Source organism: Zophobas morio, unplaced genomic scaffold (assembly GCF_036711695.1).
Source record: "Zophobas morio isolate AGI-343-1 ecotype UQ-CSIRO unplaced genomic scaffold, CSIRO_AGI_Zmor_V1 ptg000081l, whole genome shotgun sequence".
Taxonomy (NCBI): domain Eukaryota; kingdom Metazoa; phylum Arthropoda; class Insecta; order Coleoptera; family Tenebrionidae; genus Zophobas; species Zophobas morio.
Window position 1 is genome coordinate 1,263,610 of NW_026972186.1, and position 18,440 is coordinate 1,282,049.

General features: G+C 36.3%; 1 non-coding gene across 1 annotated transcript; it reads right to left on the reverse strand.

Annotated features, from left to right (window-relative positions):
• Positions 1-7,454: 7,454 nt before the first annotated feature.
• Trnav-cac (transfer RNA valine (anticodon CAC)) lies at positions 7,455-7,527 on the reverse strand. Its single transcript has one exon. It is a non-coding gene; the product is annotated as a tRNA-Val (tRNA).
• Positions 7,528-18,440: the final 10,913 nt, after the last annotated feature.

The following is an 18,440-nucleotide window of genomic DNA, read 5'->3' on the forward strand; positions in this document are numbered from 1 at the left end:
TTTTCGCAGTAAAAACACACAAAAGAAAATAAAGCAGGCTTTCACTATCTCACGCTTTCAACCCCATTACGTTTTTTCCAATTTCCTCATTGAAAATTATGAGAATAAAAATTTTTTCCTCGCAAAAAACCTACAATTCCAATCATGTCACAATTATCCACAATTCCTTGTTTTATGAAACCCACCACCGATTTCTTTTTAAATACGCACGCATAAAACCCCAAACATCTAATTCCAGCACCGCACCACCCCTCTCCCGTCCCACCCCGCAGCCCAACTTCCCCGATTCCCTCTTCTCGTCCACAAGGTGAAAAATAAACCGAGAATAATGTGCCGCTTTATTGGGGTGAGTACCTGAAAAACGGACTATTGCCAAATAGCCGAAGGGCCATTAAGGCGAGGCGCGGGGGGTAAAATAACGGCCCTCAACAAAAGAAATCCATGGATGCGCCAGCCCGTGAAGATAGATGTTATCTTGCTCAGAAGGCCATTTAGATTCAGCTGTGATTTTTCGTAAATTGCCCCGTATTTAATTACCTTGGCAGCATTTTTACCGGCACCGCCGAAATTTACGCCTTATTAACTATCAGAAAACTCGCGCCGCTTTAATTATTTCACTGAACACCTGCAGTAAGATTTACGGGGGGAGGCGTGGGGCGGCCGGTGGCGGTGCAGCGACGCTTGCAAACGGTCCTTCGGGATGTTTGCTGGCGGATTAATCCGAAGGAGCACTCGTAATGGACAAATAATAAACACTAATCCGATGTAAAATTGCGAGGGGGAAAAACGGCGAGGAGTGACCGGCACTTGGACGAAAATACCTATAGTCGGCAGCAACGTATCGATGGTGTGAGGATGGGTGCCGGTTCCAGCTTGACTATCAGAATCGATACGAAATACCAGAAATAGAACCGAGCGAACTGCAACCTCGCGATTTTTTTTTTTTCGAAAAAAAAAAGTCAAAATATGATTCATTTCGAAATTCGATTGTTGTCGTATATTAAGAATGGCATTTTTGAGCTAGTTAGACAATTCTAGCGTGAAAGTATGGGTCACACTTGGTGTTTATTGTGGAATTTAGTTTCCAAAAATTCGTCAAAATTTGTTAAAACTCGAAAACGGTGTGTTGTCGTGCGGAAAAAATGTCACTAGTCCATTAATGGGGTAAGTTTAGTGTGAAAAAATGAGTCATATGTTATATACACACATATTCACCATGATTTTGAAGAATTTAAAAAAAAATCAAAAAGTGTTTTTTTGAGTTTCAGCGTAAATCTTACAAACAGTGTTTTCATCAATAATATTCCAGAATTTCGTGTATATATAATATCATCTGAAGTACAAATAAGATCAAGTCAGGTCAGATCAATTCAGGTCAAGTTAAGTCAGGTCAAGTTTGAGATTAAGTAAGGCCAAGTCAAATTAGGTCAGTTCCGCTGAAGTCAAGTCTGCCAGGTCAAGTTACATAAAGTTAAGTCAAGTCAGATTACAGTTAACTCAATTTTACAAAAACTCGTAAAATAAAGTTTATAGAGATTTAATTTGGAGAGATCCAATCAGATAAAGCTATGTTGGCTAAAATTTGGCCAGGTAAAGTCAGGTAAGATAAATGCAGGTTAGGTCAAGTCAAGTTAAGTCAGATAAAGTTAGTTCAGACAAATTCAAGTCAGTTAAAATTAGGTTAGATAAATACAAGTCAGGTAAATTTAGTTTAGGAAAAGTCAGGACAAGTCAGATTAGTTCAGATCAGATTATAGTTAACTCAATTTTGAACACAGTTTACAAAAGGTTGTAAAATATAAAGAGATTCAATTTGGAGAGACCAAGTCAGGTAAAGTCAGGTCAGCTAAAGTTATTCTATCAGTTTAGATGAATTCAGGCTAGTTCAAGTCAGGTCAGATAAGGAAAATTCAGTTTAGATAAATTCAAATCCAGGTTAGATCAAGTCAGATCAAGCCAGACAAAGTCAATTCGGAACACAGATCTGACACACAAACCTAATCAAATGTGGCCAGATCAAGTTAGGAAGAACCAGATAAAACCAAGACAGGTAAAATCAGGATAAATCAAGTCAGAAAATATCAAATCAGGTCAACCAAATCACAATTCACTCAATTTTGGACGTAAAATATACAATCAATTTTGTAATCTTTTTGAGTGTACTTTGATTAACAAAAATTAATTGTTTTAATAAATTCCAAAAATTCTCGTCTTAAAAAAATGTTTTTTCCATATTTTGGAGAGAGAATATTTTTTAAAATAGTTCCGACAGGCAATTATCAAAATTTGACGAAATAAAAACTTTTTTAGAAGAATAAAGTCGATTCATTATTGTAGTGTGCCTTGTTTAACGCCCAGATTTTTTTCTGAAATTAACTAGGAAGTCAGCTTGAAAATTTCATCAAAAACTCAATTTTGACTGTTGAAAATTTTTGTGCTTTTTTATTTTATTGGTTCAAGTTTTGTTCAGATACTCAATTATTATTCTAAAAATTTATATTCTTTTCAGAACTTATACTGACTTGAAGAAAAAAACTGTCACGATTTGAAAATTTCAGTTTCGAGTTTTACCTATACTTATAGTCAGAGGCCACATATTCATGGTGGGATTGCCCATCTTAATCGAGTTGAAATACCATAAATAGAGCAGAGCAAACTGCAACCTCGTAATTTTTTTTCGAAAAAAAGTCAAAATTTGATACATTTCGAAATTAGCCTGTTGTCCTATATGAAGAATGGCTATTTTGGGCCAGTTAGACAATTCTAGCGTGAAAGTGTGTGCCATTTATGGTGTTTATTGTGGAATTTATTTTCCAAAAATTCGTCAAAATTTGTTAAAACTCGAAAACGGTGTGTTGTCGTACGGAAAAAATGTCACTGGTCAATTAATCGGGTAAGTTTAGTGTGTTATATACATATTCACAATGATTTTGTAGAATTTAAAAAAAAAGTCAAAAAGTCGTTTTTGAGTTTCAGCGCAATGCTGAAATAATCTTATAAACAGTGATTTCATCAACAATCTTCGAGAATTTCACGCATACACAAAATTATCTGGAGTACAAATAAGGTCAAGTCAGGTCAGGTGAAGTTAGGACAGGTTAAGTTAGGTCAGGTCAAGTTAAGTCAGTTCCGGTGAGGTCAAGTCTGGCCAGGTCAAGTTAGATAAAGTCAGATCAGATAAAGTCAGAACAAGTCAAGTCAGGTCAGGTCAGGTCTGTTCACTTCAGGTCACGTCAAATCAGGCCAGGCAAAGTTAGATCAGATTACAGTTGACTTAATGTTGAACACTTTTTGCAAAAGGTCGTAAAATCTATAGAGATTTAATTTGGAGACATCCAGTCAGGTAAACCTAGGTTAGCTAAAGTTAGGCCACGTAAAATCAGATTAAGTCAGATAAAGTCAGCTCAGGTCAATTCAGGTCAGGTTAAGTCAGGTCAAGTTTGAGATGAAGTAAGGCTAGGTCAAGTTACATAAAGTCAGGTTAGGTTTTTAGAAAAACTCGTAAAATATATAGATTTAATTTGGAGATATCCAGTCAGGTAAAACTAGGTGAGCTAAAGTTAGGCCAGGTAAGGCCAGGTTCGATAAATTCAAGTCAAGTTAAGTCAGATAAAGTCAGTTCAGACAAATTCAAGTCAGTTAAAATCAGGTCAGATAAATGCAAGTCAGGTAAATTTAGTTTAGGAAAAGTCAGGACAGGTCAGATTAGTTCAGATTAGGTCAAATCAGGTATTGCAGTCAAATCAGATTATATATAGTTAACTCAGTTTTGAACACACTTTACAAAAGTTTGTAAAATATAAAGCTAATCAATTTCTAGAGACCAAGTCAGGTAAAGTCAGGTCAGCTAAAGTTATTCTAGGTAAAAGAAGTTTAGGTGAATTCAGGCTAGGTCAAGTCAGATCAGGTAAAGAAAATTCAATTTAGACAAATCTAAATCTAGGTTAGATGAAGTCAAGTCAGATCAGGCTAGAAAAAGTCAATTCAGAACACAGATTTGACACACAAGTCGAATCAAGGCTGGTCAGTTTAAAGCAGGTCAAGTCAATTTCGGTCAGGACAAGTTAGGAAGAATCAAGTCAGGTCCGATAAAATCATCGCAGATAAAATCAAGTCAGGTAAAAACAGGTCAAACAAATTCAAGTTAGGTTAAAATCAAGATATAATCAAGTTAGGAAATATTGAATCAAGTCAAGTTAAGTCGGGTCACAATTGACTCAATTTTGACATTGTTTACAGAAGGCTGTAAAATATAAAGATATTCAATTTTTAGTCATCAGGTGGGGTAAAGTCAGTCAGATACAGTCAGTTCGCAATTTTGAGCCGATTTCAAAAACCATAAAATTTAAAGATATTCAATTTGAAAGACGTCGTTAAATACAAATAAATTTTGGAATCTTTTTGAGAGTACAGGATAACCTCTATAATCCGAACCCAAGATTATCCGAACATTCAGTAATCCGAACAGAGGCTAGTCGAAGTCGAAAAATTATTTAGTTAAATTCCGAAAATCATCGGAAATGGGTCAAAATTTATATAAAGAACATATATTTAGCCACGCCCACCCACCTCGCCTCGATTTCAGTGACTCATTTTATCTAGTCTGAAATAAAATCGTTTGAATGAGAATAGCACGGATGGGCGGGGCTAGTACCTGCTAAGATAAGACTGATTTTAGTAAATGACATATTCTCTAAGAAAATAAAGGGTGGGTGTGCGGGGCTAGTACTTGCTAAGATGAGACTGATTATGGCGAATGACATGCTTTCTAGGAAAATAGAAGGCGGGAGGGCGGGACTAGTATTGTTTAAGATAAGATATTGGAAAAAGAAGATCCAAAGCCCCGCCCACCTACCCCGCCTCCATTTTTGTGATTAATTTTATCTAGTCTGATTGAAAATGGTTGGAGTGATCGAAAAAATGAGGCCGGAGGTGACTTCTGTGACCCGAAATCTACAAGGAAATGTATAGTTAAATTTCGAAAATGGTCAAAAATGGGAAAATTTGCATTGTGTAAAATTTCGTTTTTGAAAAAGTCGTCTATAAATTCTGAAAAAATTCAGAGTTGTAGATCCCGACGTGTTAATTCCAAAAATAATAATGTAATGCTTGGTAAGATAAGACTGATTTTGGCAAATGACATACTCTTTAAAAAAATAGAGGGCGGGTGGGCGGGGCTAATACTTGGTAAGATAAGACTGATTTTGGCTAATCACATAGTTTTAGTAGTTGCCAAGATAAGGCTGAATAATCTTACAAGTTAAATCGCTGATCCGAACACACCTTTTCCCCAATTAATTCAAATTATCGAGGTTATACTGTTCTTTGGTGAACAAAAATTGTCTTAATAATTCCAAAATTGTCGTCTTAAAAATTCTCAAAACGTGAGATTTTAAGTCAACATTGTCGCGACAAAAATGTTATTGTCAGAATTTTGGTGTGAAAATAAACCACAACTTTGCCAAATTTTTAAAATAGTTCCGACAGTCAATTATCAAAATTTGACGAAATCAAAAGTTTTTTTTGTTAGGATAATAAAATAGATTCATAATTGTAGTGTGCCTTGTTTTAACGCTCATATTTTTTCCTGCAATTAAGTTTGAAAATTTCGTCAAAAATTCAATTTTGACCTTTGAAAATTTTTTTGCTCGTTTATTTTATTGAATCAAGTCTTGTTTTGATACTCAATTATTATTCTAAAAATTTAAATTTTTTTTCAGAACTTATACTGAGTTGATTTAAAAAAAATTGTCACAACTTGAAAAATTTCAGTTAAGAAGTAGAGTTAAAGTTTCGCAATTTTATTTGGTTGTTGAATTAGATTTTTGTGACAGATCAATAGTCTAACTGAAATTTAAGAGAATTAAAATCACAGGATAAATTTGGGACGCCTAGTACATACATGCGTAGTATAAATGTTAAAATTAACAAACTAAATTCGATAGTTTTGTATAAATTCTCGAAAATCACACCGCTTTTTTCATTATGATTTCTCCATGGAAAACATTTTTTGGAAAAATAATATTTAAATTTGACTTTTAATTCTCGACAAACAAAGCATAGATCGAAAATTGGAAGTGACTGAGAGACGAAGTTTGAAACACCTGGTACATATTTGTGCAGCATAAATGTTAATATTAACTCAAGAAAGGATTGATTGATTTCCTCATTAAAAAAAAAAATCAAGAATAATATTTGTCAGTCGTCCATTTTGAACAAACCCATATCTTCTAAAAAGTGACATTAAATCTTTATTTTTGAGAAACAAAGCGTGAATAGAAAAATTTGGGACACCCAGAATCTACGTTATACGAGTTCGTTTATTAAAAATTTCCTAGAAAGTCGTAAATAACAGTGTACTAAATAAAAAATCGTTGTTTTGAGCAAGTGTGACCTCAGCACCAAGTACAACGCAAGTTATCACCACCGTCCGTCCTTCCAACTTTGGTATCAAAGAACTCGAAACTCGTAAAGCCAGTTAAATTTCACAAAAGCATAAAACTAATAAAACCCGCACCTCCTACACTGCAAAGTCGCGACCTTGAACCTCTCCGCCCCGCTTTTAGTTAGTGGAAGTCGTAATTTGCGGCCACCTATCATTACAAAAACTTTCCCTCGTAATGAAACAGTTGTTGTAATCTCCCGTCCTTCTAAAATTTCGGTTTTTTGCGCCACTTCCTCTCACCCGCTCGCAATCTCAACCCCAAATGTAAAATTAACGACAAAGTAATCCAAAGTCGGTAATTATTGATACGCCATCATTACCGTCCCCGGCGCGCCGCCCCCTTGGCTGTGCCCCGTCGCAACAGGTAATATCTTCGGCGATATTAAAAATGTGCCGCCTTCTCCAGATCGGGGCCCCTACGCCAGCATCCACACTTAGCCATCATCAAGGGATTCTTTTATCTCTTTTTGTCGCATTAATTCCGTCTCTTTCCACGCAGCGCGCAACGAAAAACTCGATGCGTAGGTCAGGGATAAGAATCTGTGCTATTCTTCCCGGCCATTAACAGTTAGATTTAATTCAAGACACGTCAAATTATTTATATTAGCCGTCTCTGTCCGATCGAGGCGGAAGAAGCGGAGAAGGAGGAGAGGATGTGGATGCGAGGGAACGACTGCTAGATTGACTGGCTAGGGTTTCGACAAAGAGTCGTAATTTTTTTACGCTGTTATCGAATCTGTAGGCAAAGGGGCCCCGGGCCGCGGCCTTGGGCCGGGGGCGGCGGGCGGCGGCGCATCACAACTGACAACAAAAACCCGGACAAGGATTTAAAAAAAAACACGGGGTCGGTCAATGGTCTAAATTAATTACGTCTTGATAATAATAATCAGTATTCACTGGAGATTTCCCGAAAAAAATTAGATTTTCAGTTGTTACGCGTCGTAACAGCATGAAATTATTTATAGGTGAAAATTTATAATTAAAAAGTAGAAAAAAAATAAGAACCAAGTGTTTCCGCCCGGGATCGAACCGGGGACCTTGTGCGTGTGAAGCACACGTGATAACCACTACACTACGGAAACTCGGTACCATCTACGATCACGTAGTCGTATATTAAGTACATTTAATAACCAATCTAGATTAAATTTTTTGTTTTGACGTTTTTATATAAACAAAGAAGTTCTATCTTTAATTATGACGTATGAATTTTGCCAAGTAATCTGCTAAACATTAAGATAAACTTGATTATAAAGAATTGACTTATAAAAAAAGAATATTGCTTATTGCATATCGCCCGTAGACTTTGACCAGTGGCGTATCATTTGCGGTCTGAAACGGGGGCAGGCTTAAAAAATATTTTCCTATAAATCGTGAAACAGAATTACGAATACCACTAGGAACGTAGGTACAATTTTTATTTAGATGTCTTAAAGAGCGTTTCATTTTTGGATTAACTACATGATTTTTAGAGTTAATAAGTCTAGTGAACACATTAGACGACGATTTAATATGGCAACCGGAAGTGTGAACAAAAGCAGATCATTAGGAAAATTTGATCTTAATGATAACTCGTTGGGGATTGAAATAATGGGTTAAACGAAAGTTTCTCTTATCTCTTCGTACTGAGAAAGTCGACAGTTCTTGACTTTAAAGCGAACTGTTATCTATATATATATTAAGTGACGACGGGTCAATAATTTTCGTTTGAATTGGTTATTAAGTCCTAACAATGAAACTATTATTATGATAAGTACAAAAATGCTAACACAACTTAGTTTTTTTTTAAGTAGTAGTAATTTTCTCGAAGTTTTCGCCAATGCAAAGATTAAAATGGGTGATCTGTTTGAAATAAGTGAAATATGAATATTTGAAAATCGTAATGTTTTAGTTTTTTGCAAACACTCTGTATAATAAAATTTAATTTAATTGATACCATAAAAAGCCCGTATTTTTGGTTATCCTCTTCATAAAATATTGCAACCCAGAATGTGTAAACAACACTGTTGTGTTTTTTTTTGTGAGTTCTTGCTAAAAAAATTTAACAAAATTGGAATTATGGGGCAACGTCGCATCGTAATTTCAAGAGTACCTAAACTATAATTATTTTTTTTGTAATTATGGAACTTTAGAAAAGATAAGTTGTCAAAAACTTTAAAACAGGTGATTAAACATTTAATTTTCAAGAGTTTTCTTTTTTTTTAATTTTATTTGTGAGTTTTTAAATTTACTTCCACTTTTGCAAAAATACGTTTAAAAATCTTATAAGAATTTAGAAGAAGATATTTTAACAGATGATTTAACAAAAACTAAATTATCTTCGAAATTTCGCACGATTTCTAACATTTAGAACTAAAAAAGAGCATGTTTTAGAATTTTTTTATAAATTCTCTGTACAAAAAATTTAAAAAACTGAAATAACGTAGCAACGCCGCATCGTAATTTCAAAAGTAAACTATAATTTTAGCCGAAATCAGAGTATGTAAGATATATAGGGTGGTGCATTTAAAAAACTGGCTGTATATTATGGTTCAAAAATAAGGCTCTGTATTCTTGGAAATCAAACAATTTTTTTTATTCCTTAATTATTTTGCACCACTTAGTTACTCATCCGGTATTTATACATATACAGGATGGATATAAAAAAATTGGAAACCAGATATATTGTCATATTTTGCGAAAAAACCTACACCATCAAGTTTAACAAGAGTAAAAAAACAGAGTAGAATGCAAGCATGAAATAAGGGTCTTTGTGTGAAAAAGCCGAAATATGAATATGTATTTGAAAATTTTAAGATTTTAGAAATTTCTATAAACACGGTGTATACTGGCACAGATTAATACTACTATAAAGTCCATATTTTTATTTGTATGTTCACAAAATATCGCAACATAATATTTTTAAAAATGTGAAACTTCTCGGGGGTACTAAATGACTTTTTTTTAAGAATGTGAAAAATGTGAAACGTTCTCGGGGGCCCCAAATGTCTTGATTTCAAGAATCTGGAACCTCCTCGGGAGTCCCAACTGTATATATTTAAGAATGTGAAACCTTCTCAAGGACGTCAAATGTTTTTTTTTTTTAACGTGAAACCTTCTCGGGGGTCCTAACTATTTATTTTAAAAATGCAAAACCTTCTCAGGGGCCCCAAATGCCTTTTTTTTTATGTGAAGACTTTTCGGTGCCCCAACTGACTTTTCTAAAAATGTAAAACCTTCTCGGGGGTCCCAACTGTCAGTTTTAAAAATGTAAAACTTTCTCGGAGGCGCCGAATGTCTTTTTTTAATGTGAAACCTTCTCGGGGGTCCTCACCGTTTATTTTAAAAATGTAAAACCTTCTCGGAGGACCCAAATGTTTTTTTCTTTAATGTGAAACCTTTTCGGTGTCCCAACTGACTCTTCTAAAAATGCAAAACCTTCTAGAGAGTCCCAACTGTCATTTTTAAAAATGTAAAACCTCCTCGGGGGCCCCAAATGTCTTTTTTTACTAATGTGAAATCTTCCCAGGGGTCCTAACTGTCATTTTTACAAATGTAAAACCTTCTCGGGGATCCATATGCCTTTTTTTATGTGAAAGCTTCTCAGTGTCCCAACTCACTTTTATAAAAATGTAAAACCTTCTCGGGAGTCCCGACTGTCATTTTTGAAAATGTAAAACTTTCTTGGGAACACCAAATGTGTTTTTTAATGTGAAAATTTGTCGGAAGTTGCAACTGTTTTTTTAAAAATGTAAAATCTTCTCGGGGCCGCCAAATGTCTCTTTTTAAGAATGTGAAACCTTCTCGAGGGAGCCAACTGTCATTTTTAAAATGTAAAACCTTCTCCGGGCATAATGTTTTTTTTTTTAAGAATGTGAAACTTTCTTGGGTGTCCCAATTGTCATTTTTTTCAATGTGAAACATTGTCGGGGCACCCAACGGTTTTTCTTAATGCAAAACCTTCTCGGGGGTGCCAAATGTCGTTTTTTAATATGAAACTTTCTCGGGGTACCCAACTGTTTTTTTAAAAATGTAAAACCTTCTCGGGGGTGCCAAATGTCGTTTTTTAATATGAAACTTTCTCGGGGTACCCAACTGTTTTTTTAAAAATGTAAAACCTTCTCGGGGGCGCCAAATGTCTCTTTTAAAGAATGTGAAACCTTCGCGGGGGTCCCAACTGTCATTTTTTTAATGTGAAACCTTCTCGAGGCCCCCAACTGTCATCTTTAAAATGTAAAACCTTCTCGGGGCATAATGTTTTTTTTTTTAAGAATGTGAAACTTTCTTGGGTGTCCCAACTGTCATTTTTTCAATGTGAAACCTTGTCGGGGCACCCAACGGTTTTTTTTTGCAAAACCTTCTCGGGGGTGCCAAATGTCTTTTTTTAATGTGAAAACTTCTCGGGGGTCCCAACCATCATTTTTTAAAAATTCAAAACCTTCTCGGGGGTGCCAAATGTCGTTTTTTAATGTGAAACCCTCTCGGGGGTCCCAACTGTCATTTTTAAAATGTAAAACCTTCTCTGGAGCGCATGATTTCTTTTTTTTAATGTGAAACCTTCTCGGGGATCCCAACTGTCATTTTTTTAATATGAAACCTTCTCGGGGTACCCAACTGTTTTTTTTTTTTTAATGTAAAACCTTCTCGGGGACGCCAAATGTCTCTTTTAAAGAATGTGAAACCTTCGCGGGGGTTCCAACTGTCATTTTCAAAATGTAAAACCTTCTCTGGGGTGCATAATGTTTTTTTTTAAGAATGTGAAACCTTCTCAGGGATTCCAACTGTCATTTTTTTAATGTGAAACCTTCTCAGGGGACCCAACTGTTTTTTAAAAAATGTGAAACCTTCGCGGGGGTGCCAAATGTCTCTTTTTAAGAATGTGAAACTTCTCGGGGGTGCCAACTGTCATTTTTAAAATGTAAAACCTTCTCCGAGGCGCATAATGTTTTTTTTTAGGAATCTGAAACGTTCTCGGGGGTCCAACTGTCATTTTTTTAATGTAAAACCTTCTCGGGGAACCCAACTGTCATTTTTTTAATGTGAAACCTTCTCAGGGGACTCAACTGGTTTTTTTTAATGTAAATCCTTCTCCGAGGCGCATAATGTTTTTTTTTAAGAATGTGAAACCTTCTCGGGGCTCCAAACTGTCATTTTTTTAATGTGAAACCTTCTCGGGAGTTCCCACTGTCATTTTTAAAATGTAAAACCTTCTCCGAGGGGTATAATGTTTTTTTTAAGAATGTGAAACCTTCTCGGGGGTCCCAACTGTCATTGTTTTAATGTGAAACCTTCTCGGGGGACCCAATTGTCATTTTTAAAATGTAAAACCTTCTAGGGGGTCCCAACTGCCATCTTTTTAATGTGAAATCTTCTCGGGGGACCCAACTGTCATTTTTTTAATGTGAAACCTTCTCAGGGGACCCAACTGTTTTTTTTTAGGCGCATAATGTTTTTTTTTAAGAATGTGAAACCTTCTCGGGGCTCCAAACTGTCATTTTTTAATGTGAAACCTTCTCGGGAGTCCCCACTGTCATTTTTAAAATGTAAAACCTTCTCCGAGGCGCATAATGTTTTTTTTAAGAATGTGAAACCTTCTCGGGGGTCCCAACTGTCATTGTTTTAATGTGAAACCTTCTCGGGGGACCCAATTGTCATTTTTAAAATGTAAAACCTTCTCCGGGGCGCATAATGTTTTTATTAAGAATGTGGAACCTTCTAGGGGGTCCCAACTGCCATTTTCTTAATGTGAAATCTTCTCGGTCGACCCAACTGTCATTTTTTTAATGTGAAACCTTCTCAGGGGACCCAACTGTTTATTTTTTAATGTAAATCCTTCTCCGAGGCGCATAATGTTTTTTTTTAAGAATGTGAAACCTTCTCGGGGTGCCAAACTGTCATTTTTTTAATGTGAAACCTTCTCGGGAGTCCCCAATGTCATTTTTAAAATGTAAAACCTTCTCCGAGGCGCATAATGTTTTTTTTAAGAATGTGAAACCTTCTCGGGGGTCCCAACTGTAATTTTTTTTTTTTGGAGAATGTGAAACTTTCTCGGGAGTTCCAAGTGTCATTTTTGAAAATGTAAAACCTTCTCGGAGGCACCAAATGTTTTTTTTTTATTGTAAATTTCAGAAATTTGTTTAATTTTTTCTGTTAAAGATTTAGAAGCGAAAATATTTCAAGACTGGCAAGTTTCACTTAAGAAAAATGACAAAACACAACTTACAAACAGTAGAGACAGAAATATTTTTAAATTACACAGCTATTAAATCATTTCACAACGTATTAAAATACAGTGACGTGGAAATAGGAGCCAGAACACGATTTAAATTTCAAATTGGCATGTAATATACAAACAACTTCACCACAATTTAGATACACGTGTTCTCAATCGAGTTTTTTTGTCCTAAATGTCCACCTAGGTTTGATAGATAAACCATCTATTATTCAAAAATCTTAAAACGTTCCATTAACCAAAAGATTAAAAAACAGGCCAATAACCTACCAAACCAATCAAGTATTTTTTCCGCCGAAAATTCGAAGAATACCGATTCGATCAATTTTGGAATTTCATTAATTCCACACACGTCCGGAATACCTGGTAAGATGACATACGTGGGTGAAATTTTACCCGGCAGTCGAAACAACAAACAAAAAATCAATCAGTAGCTATAAATAATTACAAAATTTGACTTACATTGAGCTCCAATCTGGCACCGGTTTTATTTTCTGTGTTTATTAATGACGTTAGTTTTCCAGAAAAAACGCACGTTATAACTGTTCTGAATATGTAAATGTGTAACGCTCGATGTGATCTTAAAGTATGCAAAATCACCGCTGTGTAAAATAAAGCTTCTAACCTCGTTCATTCCTACGCACTGTCATTCATCACATCACCGCACCAGAAAATTGTTTACCGTCGTTTTTTGTTAATACCAAATCAGCTTTGAATTTAAAAAAGCGCGCGCAGCACTTCAAAGGACTTTTTCTCTCAGTGTTTAAATCTCAGTTTATTCTCTTTGAAAAAATGCCGCCATTAAAAGCCGTCGAAAGGAAATGGCGTACATTTTCGGTTCGCAAACGTGTCCAATATGTCGATTTTGTGCGAAAACGTCTCTTTGAAAGTAAAAGCGATATTCAAGGCGCAATTCAGTAATCCCCTCAAAGTTGTAACAACGTTAAATTCTAGATTTAGTGTGTGATCGGTAAAGGGGTCACATATTTGGGATTTTGCGACTACTTTGATGATATAAAAGAACCGGGTAAGTTGATTTGATTGAATATTCTAGTCAGTGTTCTTTCTTTTAGTTCCAGAAGACCAGTCGTGTGTGTGCAGGGGTGAGTGACAAATTGTCTCTCCGGCCGTACGCCTCTCCAAAAAAAGCCACCCGCTCGCCGAAACAGTCATACCAACATTAAAACAATCACGTAAATGCAGACGGGGCGATTGCATAAAAAGCATCGACTTTCGATAATTTCGCTGCGATTTTTAGACTCGCCGTTATTTATGTGTTGAGGTTTTGGTAGTCATCCGGCGATGTTTGTCTAAGAAATAAAAGGTTTTACTAGTCGGCCCGGCCTGAATTTAAATCGCAAGTTTTCCGCGCCAGTTTAAACGAACACACATAAAATATTCCGCAAAAGCAAAATTCGAAACTGAAAAATAACTAACAACTTAGTGCCGCCCAAGTGGCTCGAACACAGGTCGCTGCGTTGTGCGTATGCGCGGGAAACACTCAACTATACTGCGTTTACCGAACAGATGGAGCTTCTATATTAAGTGTGTGAGTGGTAAATTTCGCGGTTATGTCCTCGTCATACGTCACTTTGACGTGCAGCACTCTCCTGTCTCTGTTTATCTGCCCCCGGTAATGCGTCAATTTGTAATGTAAGAAAAACCCCCGTCCCACCCCCATTATCGCGGTGACAAGTTGGGAATATCTCGTTCGATATAATATGGATAGGTAAGGTGTCCGTGTTCCCATGTGAGTAAGATGTCCATCGAGCCCGTGAAGATGATACAATATATCCATTATCAACCCCTTGCGGTGTTAGGGAGATGGGAGGTCAGGAGAGAGTCGCAAATGCGCGCCCTGGGCATCTTACACGTTTCACATACTAAACAGCCTCCTGCGATTACTCGCCATATATTCTCGTCCAGTGTCGCCCTGCTGTACACTTGCCTGCTACCCGGCTAATGCTAAATTAATGCCTTTCATGTAAGTTAAACACGTGTGGCCTAGGAGACGCTGCTTCATGATCATTATTTGAGGGAGTTTTTAATAGAGGGGCGGAGGAGGGGAAGTTTGAAGCTCGTGTAAAGAATGTAGGGCCAATGCGATGGATTTTATGGACAGTTTTTACAACTAGATACATTTAAACGATTGCGAGGGAAGATTTTGATGGATTTCTGAAAAAAATTCATATAAGTTGAAAAGTATTCTTTATAATTACTATAATGTTGAACGAGAACTCATTTTGGGAGTTTTGATAAAAGACGGAAAGTCCCAGTAAAACTAGCGACAATCTTAGAGATATTCATTCTAATTACCATGATGTACAAGATAAATACAGTTTTGATAATCACTACAGAGTCGCAGGTAGTCATTACCTCCAGGAAATTACACACAATCGGAAACTAAACGTTGTAGAGGTCACATTCCCCCAGGAAACTTTCACTGACAAAAAAAAAAATACATTTTTACAGTGTACGGAAGATCCTATTGAATAGCCAATTACACTGTTACTAACAAAAAAATTGTATTTTCTCTAACATACTTGTTCATTTTCTTAATAAACTCTCTAAATGTTTGTGTGTTAATTTTACTTTGAGATAACGTCATTAATTTTTTGCATGAAATTAACAAAGCTGAATGAACGTTGTTATTTTACCCAAATCTCGATACGCAAATTTAAAATCGAGATAGATTGTTTCAAATATTCCCGAAAATGGTTGTGATAAAATGCTCAATTCTTGAAAGAAATAATAGTTAAATTTTGGTAAGAGTTCCGTATTTCTACCTGGACAAACAGTATATTTAAAATTCGAGAGATTCATAGAAAAGGAAATCTGCATTTTCTTATTCCATCAGCTGTAACACAAAGGAGGCAGGAATATAGACATTTGGCAAACTAATTTACCTAAATTGAACTGACTTGATCTTGTTTGATCTGACCCAACTGATCTGACAACCTGATTTGAAATGACTTGATCTGATTTGATCTGATTTGATCTAAGTTTATCTGAAAAGACCTGATCTGAAATAATATCATCTGATCTGAATTGACCTGATTTGATTTAACTTAACTGACATGACTTGACTTGACCTGATCTGAGCTGACCTGATTTGGCCTATCTTGGCTTGACCTCACCTGATCTGACATGATCTGATCTGATATATTTCTTTCTTAAAAATATAAAACCTCGGGGACACCAAATGTTTTTTTTTTTAGAATATGAAACCTTATCAGGGGTCACAACTGTCTTTTTAAAAATGTAAAACTTTCTGGGTGGCCTCAAATGTCTTTTTTTTAGAACGTGAAACCTTCTTGAGGGTCCAAAATATCCTTTTTTTAATGTGAAACCTTCTCGGAGACACCAACTGTCTTTTTTTTAGAATGTGAAACTTTCACCGTGGCCCTAAATGTTTTTTAAAAATACGAAACCTTTTCACGGGTCCCAACTGTCTTTTTTAAAACTGTAAAACCTCCTCGGGGGTTGAGCGAGCACTTTTTTAATGTTAAAGCTTCTCGGGCGTCCCAACTGTATTTTTTTTAGAATGTGAAACCTTCTCGGGGGCCCCTAATGTCTTTGTCTTTAAGAATGTGAAACCTTCTCGAGGGTCCCAACTATAATTTTAAAAATGTAAAACCTTCTCGGGGGCGCCACACGTCTTTTTTTTTAATATGAAACCTTCTCGAAGATCCCAACTGTCTTTTTTTAGAATGTGAAACCGTCTCGGGGGTCCCAAATGTCTTTTTCTTTAAAAATGTGAAACCTTCTCGGGGGTCCCAAATGTAATTTTTAAAAATGTAAAACCTTCTCGGGGGCGCCAAATGTGTTTTCATTTTTAAATGTGAAACCTTCCGGGGGTCCCAACTGTAATTTTAAAAATGTAAAACCTTCTCGGGGGCGCCAAACGTCTTTTTTTTATGTGAAACCTTCTCTGGGGTCCCAAATGTCTTTTTCTTTAAGAATGTGAAACCTTCTGGGGGTCCCAATGTAATTTTTAAAAATGTAAAACCTTCTCGGGGGGCGAAAAATGTCTTTTTTCTTAGAATGTGAAACCTTCCCGGGGCTCAAATGGCTTATTTTTAAGAATGTGAAACCTTCTCAAGAGTCTCAAATGTCTTTTTTAAAAATGTAAAACCTTCTCGGAGTCCCAGATGTTTTTTTTTTAATATGAAATCTTCTCGAGGGTCCCAACTGTCTTTTTAGAATGTGAAACCGTCTCTGGGGTCCCAAATGTCTTTTTCTTTAAAAATGTGAAACCTTCTCGGGGGTCCCAATTGTAATTTTTAAAAATGTAAAACCTTCTCGGGGGACCCAAATGTGTTTTCTTTTTTAATGTGAAACCTTCTCGGGGCTCCCAACTGTCTTTTCTTTAGAATGTGAAACCTTCTCGGGGGCCCTAAGTGTATTTTTTTTAGAATGTGAAACCTTCCCGGGGGTCCCAACTGTAATTTTAAAAATGTAAAACCTTCTCGGGGGCGCCAAAAGTCTTTTTTTTTAATATGAAACCTTCTCGAGGGTCCCAACTGTCTTTTTCTAGAATGGGAAACCGTCTCGGAGGTCCCAAATGTCTTTTTCTTTAAAAATTTGAAACCTTCTCGGGGGTCCCAAATGTAATTTTTAAAAATGTAAAACCTTCTCGGGGGCCCCAAATGTGTTTTCTTTTTTAATGTGAAACCTTCTCGGGGGTCCCAACTGTCTTTTTTTTAGAATGTGAAACCTTCCCGGGGGTCCCAACTGTAATTTTAAAAATGTAAAACCTTCTCGGGGGCGCCAAACGTCTTTTTTTTATGTGAAACCTTCTCTGGGGTCCCAACTGTCTTTTTTTTGGAATGTGAAACCGTCTCGGGGGTCCCAAATGTCTTTTTCTTTAAAAATATGAAACCTTCTCGGGGGTCCCAAATGTAATTTTTAAAAATGTAAAACCTTCTCGGGGGCGCCAAACGTCTTTTTTTTTAATGTGAAACCTTCTCGGGGGTCCCAACTGTCTTTTTTTTAGAATGTGAAACCTTCTCGGGAGCCCCAAGCGTATTTTTTTTAGAATGTGAAACCTTCCCGGGGGTCCCAACTGTAATTTTAAAAATGTAAAGCCTTCTCGGGGGCGCCAAACGTCTTTTTTTATGTGAAACCTTCTCTGGGGTCCCAACTGTCTTTTTTTGGAATGTGAAACCGTCTCGGGGGTCCCAAATGTCTTTTTCTTTAAAAATGTGAAACCTTCTCGGGGGTCCCAAATGTAATTTTTAAAAATGTAAAACCTTCTCGGGGGCGCAAAATGTGTTTTCTTTTTTAATGTGAAACCTTCTCGGGGGTCCCAACTGTCTTTTCTTTAGAATGTGAAACCTTCTCGGGGGCCCCAAGTGTATTTTTTTAGTATGTGAAACCTTCCCGGGGGTCCCAACTGTAATTTTAAAAATGTAAAAGCTTCTCGGGAACGCCAAACGTCTTTTTTTTAATGTGAAACCTTTTCGGGGGTCCAAACCGTCTTTTTTTAAAATGAAAAAGCTTCTCGGGAATCCCAAGTGTCTTTTTTAAAAATGTAAAACCTTCTCGAGGGCCCCAAGTGTCTTTTTTTAAGAATATTGAATTTTCTCGAGGCTGTCAACTGTCCCTCACCTATCACCTTCTACATTACTTTAATATACTTAAATGTTATTTTTACTCCATACAGGTTATCACGAAAAAGTACAATGTAGGTGTAAAATTTCACCAGGAAATTGCCACAAACCGTTTTCAAACGAAGTAGACGTCAAATTCCTCCAGGAAACCTCCAGTTGTATATTTTTACAGTGT